Source organism: Anarrhichthys ocellatus, unplaced genomic scaffold, assembly GCF_004355925.1.
Source record: "Anarrhichthys ocellatus isolate YVR2014 unplaced genomic scaffold, GSC_Weel_1.0 scaffold20, whole genome shotgun sequence".
Taxonomy (NCBI): Eukaryota; Metazoa; Chordata; class Actinopteri; order Perciformes; family Anarhichadidae; genus Anarrhichthys; species Anarrhichthys ocellatus.
In genome coordinates this window covers 4,077,660-4,085,280 of record NW_022280050.1, presented here as the reverse complement: position 1 = coordinate 4,085,280, position 7,621 = coordinate 4,077,660, and positions in this window count along the sequence as shown.

The following is a 7,621-nucleotide window of genomic DNA, read 5'->3' as shown; positions in this document are numbered from 1 at the left end:
ATGTACTGTATAAGCCCGAACCCTGACCTTAGTTATATAAATACAAACTTCAATTTAGATGATTTTATACAAATCTGATCTGAACCACATGTACTCAGAGAGGTACAGCTTATGATTTGCTGCCAAACTGTAATCATGAGCTAAACCTTTCCATGAATTCAAACTAAATAACTTACCCCAACCTAAACTACTAAATTTGTATATTGTTACAAATAAGATTGTCATGTCATGTCAACATGCCTTTGCAGGTCATCAAACAAAAAGTTGTGCTTTCTGTAGAATGAAATGGGCTCGGTAAAAAAAACAGAGAGATTTAGGAAAGACGAGAAAGGATAGAAGATAGAGAAAAGCTACGGAACCAAAGGAAGAAGCGACTTATGAAAGGATCGCTGAACAAACTAACAAATGAATGAACGCACTGCAGAGAGAAAGCAACAAAGACAGAGAGTCAGAGAGAGCAAGAGGGATGAAAGAGGGGCTAAAGACAATGAGACCCAAAAAGACAAAGGAGGGGAGTGGGAGGAAATATCCCCCAAAGGGCTTGGCTCATATTTAGGCAGACAGACTAACCGAAGAGTCAGCCTGACAACTCTACTTGCCAAGCCGATTCAGATTCAACGGATGCTGCCGACTTCAATATGGTGCGCAAATCAAGCATTCTTAATCATTTGAAGTTAGGACAATTCAAAACTCTATTCTCTTGCCTTAGGGATCTACTGTGACACAGAATTCACCCTTTAACCTTCGACTGTGGTTCCCAACATCGACTCTCACTTCATGTTTATCTTTTAGTAGAAATCTAGGTCTTGCAATAAGGCGCAGTAAACCAACAGTATCCCAACAGTGTTGCTTTTTTAGGAGTAATCATTGTGATGCCTGTTTTGATGAATCTGTTTGTATTAATTAGATACTATTACGGCCGAGTAACAGTTGAAGCATGATGGCTTTTTTTTCCCCGAGTTATGGCACACCTCTTAGTTGCAGCACAGCTGCAACAAGCTCTGTTTTTCAGAAGATTCCCTCAGCTGTTTCTGCAATCTGTTGTTGTGACATTTGAATAGTGGCAAAAAAGGCCTTCCCTCTTCTCCAGTCTTGTGGCCCCGACACATGCAATTCTTTTCCGTTTAAAAATGAAAAGTGGAATAAAAAGTAACCCAATCATGCATTTTCTTTATGCTTATTATTTTGTGAAAATCCTCATGAACAGCAACAATGTTGGACCATGATTGGCTGACAAAAGCAGATAGCTGTTAGAAATAAGGAACACCTGATGAATGACGACGTTTTAGGTCTGTCGGTTCAAATTCTGTCCATGTTTTTTTTAGCTATGGCTTTGACGAGAGCCAAACAACTCCAGGCATACTTATCGCATGTGTTGACGAGAGAGAGAAAAGAGTTTCTAAGAGTTTCTCTGAGAGATACTGTTATCTGACATCATGTCAATACGACCACACTGCCAAATAACACACGGCATCATTTTCTCTATGTTTAAACGCTTCGGATTACTGCAATCTTAAATGATTTGGATGAGGCTACATAACTTTGAGTGGCAATCCCACGTGGCCACACCCCAGTGATGCAATGAGGCAGGTGTCTTTAATCAGCTGGAAATGGCAAAAACACCTGTGTTGACATCACTGAAATAACATGAGTTAGTGTCTGAGCCCACAGAAAGAAGTGCAGCAGCAGTTTTCTGCCCAATGTGAGGCAAATATATGAAAAACAACTAGGGTATATGTGTGTTTTCAAACGTATGTGAAATCTCTTTTCGTGCTCACAGCTTAGTTTACTAACAGAGGGAGAGAAATATTTTACAAGGGCGAAAAAATGATTTAAAATGGTTTCCATGTGTTTTTACTGTTTTTCCCCAGAGCATCGGAAAACACAGAGGTGGAGATCTTTCAAGAAAGAATGGTCCAGATCTTTGGAAATGTAATTTAATTTAACTGTGAAAATGCATTTCTAGTGTTAAAATGGTATGTGTGGGTTTAATTTATGCCAGATGCATATTCTTTTTTCTAGTGCACTGCATCAATTTTCATGTTGCCACTAACAGCTGAATGAGTGAGCACCCTGATGAATTTAAGCTGGTTTGAAGCTTACTGCTGTTGTTACTGCCGCTAGTTTGCATGAGGCCATAGTGGATTCTTCAGCTACACCTGCCTTCTCTGTTGTTACTGAAATTGATACTCACTTTATCAACTGTGCAAATGCAAATAGTCCCCAACAAATGCCTTGAGAAACATTTGCTAAATACTGCAGTTTCCAGCTGCTTTTTAATGAATTTCTGTGCCTTCAAAAAAATTTAAATAATGAAGTGTATATATTCATGATCAGTAGATTTACGCCTTCAGTAGGAATCATGGGGCGTATGGGTAAGAGAGTAGAGAAGTAAGAAAGTTTTTGTTCCAAAAGGTAACCAAACGGTCATTTATGGAAGTGACAACGATGCCGTCCTGTCCTGTTGACAGCGGCATGAGATCAAAAAATGTTTATATGGGTCATTTTGAAAGGAAATTACATATTTTGTTGTTTAGTTTAGATCTCAAAACACATTACACACACACTGCTGGAGGCACATTCCAACATGTCATTATCATTAGGAACAGTTGTGTTTTAAGTCTAAATCATCTGAGGAGAGAAAAAAAGGGATGACATACATATGTTTAATGATAGCAAAAAGCATAACCTCACTCCCGCCACTCCCTTCATCTCTCTATTCTCCTTTACTCATTTTTCTCTCATTACCTCCGTTTTCTTTCCAACGGAGTGACTCAGCATTTTCGTCTCCCTCGCTCATGTGTTTCCCACGAATGACAGCAGAGAAGAAGTCACCCCTCTAACACATCGTCTCTGGTACCACCGTATTAAGTACAATATTGCTGAAGCATGTCGTTCAAAGTTTACAATGTAGATATAACTTAGAATGTAAGATTCAATAATATTAATGAGATCTATATACTATTCCCTCAAGCGCCGCAGTGTTCTTACTTATTTTACTGCTTCTGTGTAAGTTTTCACCCAAGTGAGTATTGTTTAATTTTGACTGTGGTATTTGAGTTCTATTCTGCTAACGAACTTGGTTCTTATGTCTCCGGACAAGCTCTATTGTAGCCGGCCCTGTTTCTTTGTCTGTATATCCAGTTCCTGACATTTAGGGGGGTCTTTTTCTTATTCACAGTCGTGGCCCAGATCTGACAGAAGTTTTGCAGATGATATCTTCATTTCTTTCCTTCTCCACTCCGGAGCCCTCTCTACCTTTGCAACCATCTCTCTCCTTCTGTCTGTACCTCTCTTTTAACACACAGATAAAGCCCTTGTTTTTCTCAGTCTTCTCTTTTAATCCCTGCAGACCCCCTCATCTGGATAAAAAGAAAAACCTGTATGTTTCCTGCAGACTGGATCCCTCATGTTTCCTGCATCTTTCCAGAACTTCAAACAACTGCGTCTGTGCAGTGGGCTCCATTTTCTGATAGGATTTCAGCTTCTCTCTCCCCGTTTTCCCCTTAACGTCTCTTCTCTGTGACTGTTTTCCCCCCTCGTAGGCTCTCGTCATTTCTGTCCCTTCTTCGCTTCATCATCATTTTCTCTTTTCAGAGCCAGTGGCCTTCTCTCTATCCCAGGCTGTCTCTCTTCATCTCTCTCCTCCCTCCTCAAATCAATATCCCTCAATCTCTCCTTCTCCCCGTAAAAAGAGTGACCCTTCAGCCCGCTGTCGCCTCTCTGCCTCCAGACTCTTCGCCATCTCTCTCACTCTCCCTCTCCTGTGGGTAAACATGACCCATGCTTCGATCATCCTCTTGTCATTTTGTCATTATTATGCCCCCTGAACACTTCACCAACTCTCTTCGTGTCCCTTCTCCTCTCTGCCTCACGCTTTCTCTCTCTTTTTCATCCCTCGCTTCATCTTACTCTCTTCTTCTAATCTCTCCAGTGATGACGAATACTTCTATCAGTCTTCAGCCATCTCTCAGGCACGCCGCCTCCTCTTCTTACTCCTTCAATCTTTCACGTCTTTCACATAAATGGACACCCATTACACCCATACAGTATGTGCATTTCAACCTCTCAATCCACAACCATGAGTATAAATATTCTGCCATAACAGCCTCCAGGAATCTGGAAAGGCTTTCTGTTTTTGGAACATGGCTGCAGAGATTTGTTGGTCACTGATGTTGTTCCCAAGTTCTTCGATAAGGTTGAGGTCAGGGCTCTGTGCGGGCCAGACAAGTTCCTCCACACCGAAATAGAAAAAAACCCCACTTATTTCTGTACCTCACTGTGTGTGCAGCAGCATTAATATTTCCTTTGTTGGAAGTAAAGGGCTTAGCCCAAACCAGTGGTGAAGAATTATTCAGATATTTGTATTTAATTAAAAGTAACCACAGTAAAACCACAGACTATAAATACTCCAGCAGAACGCCCCGTTTCAGAATACAATATTGCATTATGTTATTGGATTATAATTATTGATGCATCAATATATTCACCGCTTCAATGCTGTAGCTGGTAATGGTGGGGTTAATTATAGTTTCTTCATATACTGCTGGGAAGCCTGTGAATCCCCCCCCCCCCCCCACCCCCGGGATTAATAAAATCTAATTGTATCTTGTTCTATAATAATATATCGTCATTCATTTGTTAATTTAATTTTGTATAATTATTCAGATTATGCAAAGTGACTAGCTCAAGTTATCAAAACAAAAGTATGCAATACTTGCATCTGAAATGTTGTGAAGTAGAAGTATACAGTAGCAGAAATGATGGAATACTCAAAGCATAGCACCTCAAAATTGTACATAAGTACAGTAATTGAGTAAATGTACAATTTACAACTTTCCACCAGTGGCCCAAAGCAAGAAAAACAGTCCTAGAACTAGAGCACACAAAGCTACGTGGGGGGTATCATCTAATTTTAGCCATATTGAAAGATGCATCTGTTTTTATTTTAGCTGTGAGACTTTAGGCCTCTCTTCCTCACCCTTACTTCTTGCTTCCCTATATGCTTCTCTCTCGTCACTGTTCCTTTTTTTTGTGGGACATGATCACTCAAGTTTCTCTCTGCTTTTGGAGGGAGAAACTTTCTCTCTCCAAAAGCATCGTCTTCTCGTTGCTGCCATTGTACTTTTCATTCCTCCACCTTAGAGTCTTAAGGCTTTGATCAGCATCTCGCAATTATTTTCTCTCACTCATCCTTACTCCAGCCTGTCTCCTTTTTATTTCTTCCCCAATCATTACGGAGTGTTTTTTTTAGTTCCATCACCTGTTCATCTCTCTGTCAATATCCCTCTCATACAGTATGAAACAGTATGACAAGAATCCTCCCTCCCCCCCCTTTCGCTCCTCCTGCTTTGAGAGAAAAAAGGGAGTCTTTGTTCAATTTGTCATCAGCCAGTCTGTATCATGTTGGTCACACCTCAAGCCCTTCTCCTATTGCTATGCCTCCATCCTCCGTTCTTTATTCCCACTATCATTCGCTCCACAACACATCACCCCTCCCTCACTGACCATCGCACCGCGTTTCCATTATTCATTCCTGCTCTGCGTCCTATCCCTCTGCTCCTCACCAGCCTGGACCCTGTCATGATGAGTAATAGACGGAATATCTGGTCTATAGTTGTGAATGCTTCAAACTGGTTTCAGCTGTACTTACATATTGCAACACAAAAGGTTTAAATATAAAACATTTTGTCAGGAAATGGGTGCTTTTATTATTAGCAATATGCTTTTTGTTGTTAGTTTTTCAATTTCCTGTTGTGTTTTTTTTTCTTTTGCAGAGTTAATGTCCTAAATACAACCTCTAATATATTCTTAGATTAGATTACTTTGAAATTACTTTTTCTCCTGAAGCTAGTTTCAGTTCCACCTCTTTGTTAAATTTCTTATTTCTTATTAATATTTATTCTGTCTTCTTAATTTTGTGATGAGCTTGTGCGCCCTGAGTGTTAAACTAGTTTCCTGAATAATATTTAGTGTCACCCCTTTCCCAGTAATATTGTATGTATTTCCTGATGAGAAATTCCCAAGGTGGTGTAGCAGGTCAGTCACTTTTTTTCCTCCCTTTCATGCTCTGCCACATTTTCAGAGTTCTAACACGGAAAGCCACATGGATTTTGTTTTCATCCAATTTAAACAACAAAGACCAGTTATGATTATTGCTTTTCGTGTTTTGTTTTGCATTTCATGTTCAAACTTTTGTCTAGGACAATAAAATGAAACTCTGGCGTCCTACTGAGAAGTTTTGTAACCACTCAGATGAGTGAACATACGCAGGTCATACATGTAGTCCTCTGGAAGCTTATCATACATGGGGACTAACATCCTTTAAACATCTGCAGCCTGAGTTCATGCCGGAATGTGTGTGTGCTCGTGCGTGTACAGTATGTAGGTTGAGGTATCAGATGTGTGAGTGGTTCTCACTTTGAAAGCCTGTAGTTCTCCTAAATTACACACAGCGCTCTGACACGTTCTTCTAACTGGGAGTAGTTTAGCATTCTGCAGCAGTTGTTCTTTTTTTGGCCCTGAATCAAAGTGTGCCTGCGCATAAAAACACCTGAAAGCTGTTGCTCTCAAGGGCTAAACTGAAAAACAGATGAGTGTTGGAGTCATTTTAAAAGGACAGGAAGAGAGATTAAGCACAGTCCCTGTGTGTGTGTATGTGTATGTTTGTGTAATAAGCTGCAATTGTCCCATTAGCCCAGTTATTTAGCTATCTGTTCCTCATCAAACCCCACCTCACTAAACACTTCCTGTCTGCAAAAAGGGGCTGAATGTTAAAGCTTGCAGGGTAGCAGCGTGTCAGTCTGTGAATGTGAATGTGCACGAGTGTATTTGTGTGTCTGTGTAGTAAAGACTGAAAGTGTTTTGTTTGTCAAGATCAGGTACTTCTACATTAGTGAGACAATTAGTGTGGAGTATGGGCCTGTGCATGTTTTTTTAATTGTGTGGTTTGATCATAGGAGTGTACATGTGTGAATGTGTATGAATGTGTGTGCATGTGCTGACATGCCAGTCCAAACGTTTTGTTCCCTACCTGAAGCTCTGTCCCCTGTGAGGGATTATTTGGACCATATGGTGCACAACATGAAACATACTTACACCACAGACACTGTATCACACTTAACACACAAAGGCATGAGATCATAACATGGTCTGGCGCAGTACAACTCCCCCGCAGGTCTCAGGAATCACAGTAAGATCTACATTTAGATGCAAAAGCAGAGTACACACATGCAGAGATTTAGAAATGCATAGAGTCAGTTAGAGTTAGTGTATTTGTGTGTCTGTGTGTGGTGTGTGTGTGTGTGTGTGTGCATCGTGAAAATTTTCCCCAGCAGAGACAACATTTCATCTCCTGGAGTCTATCTCACACTGTCACAATTCGCCCAGTGCTGCTGTAAACACACACACACATATAATCTCACATACTAATACATATATGCACAAAAATCTGCCTCTACAGCACTGATACTCATGATATAAATAAGCATACAGCTACACATGCAAATATATTACCTTCTCTGTACTGTGTCCTTACAAATAGAGACATATACTGCATGCACATATTTACACACACACACACCCACACACATACACACACACACACACACACACACACACA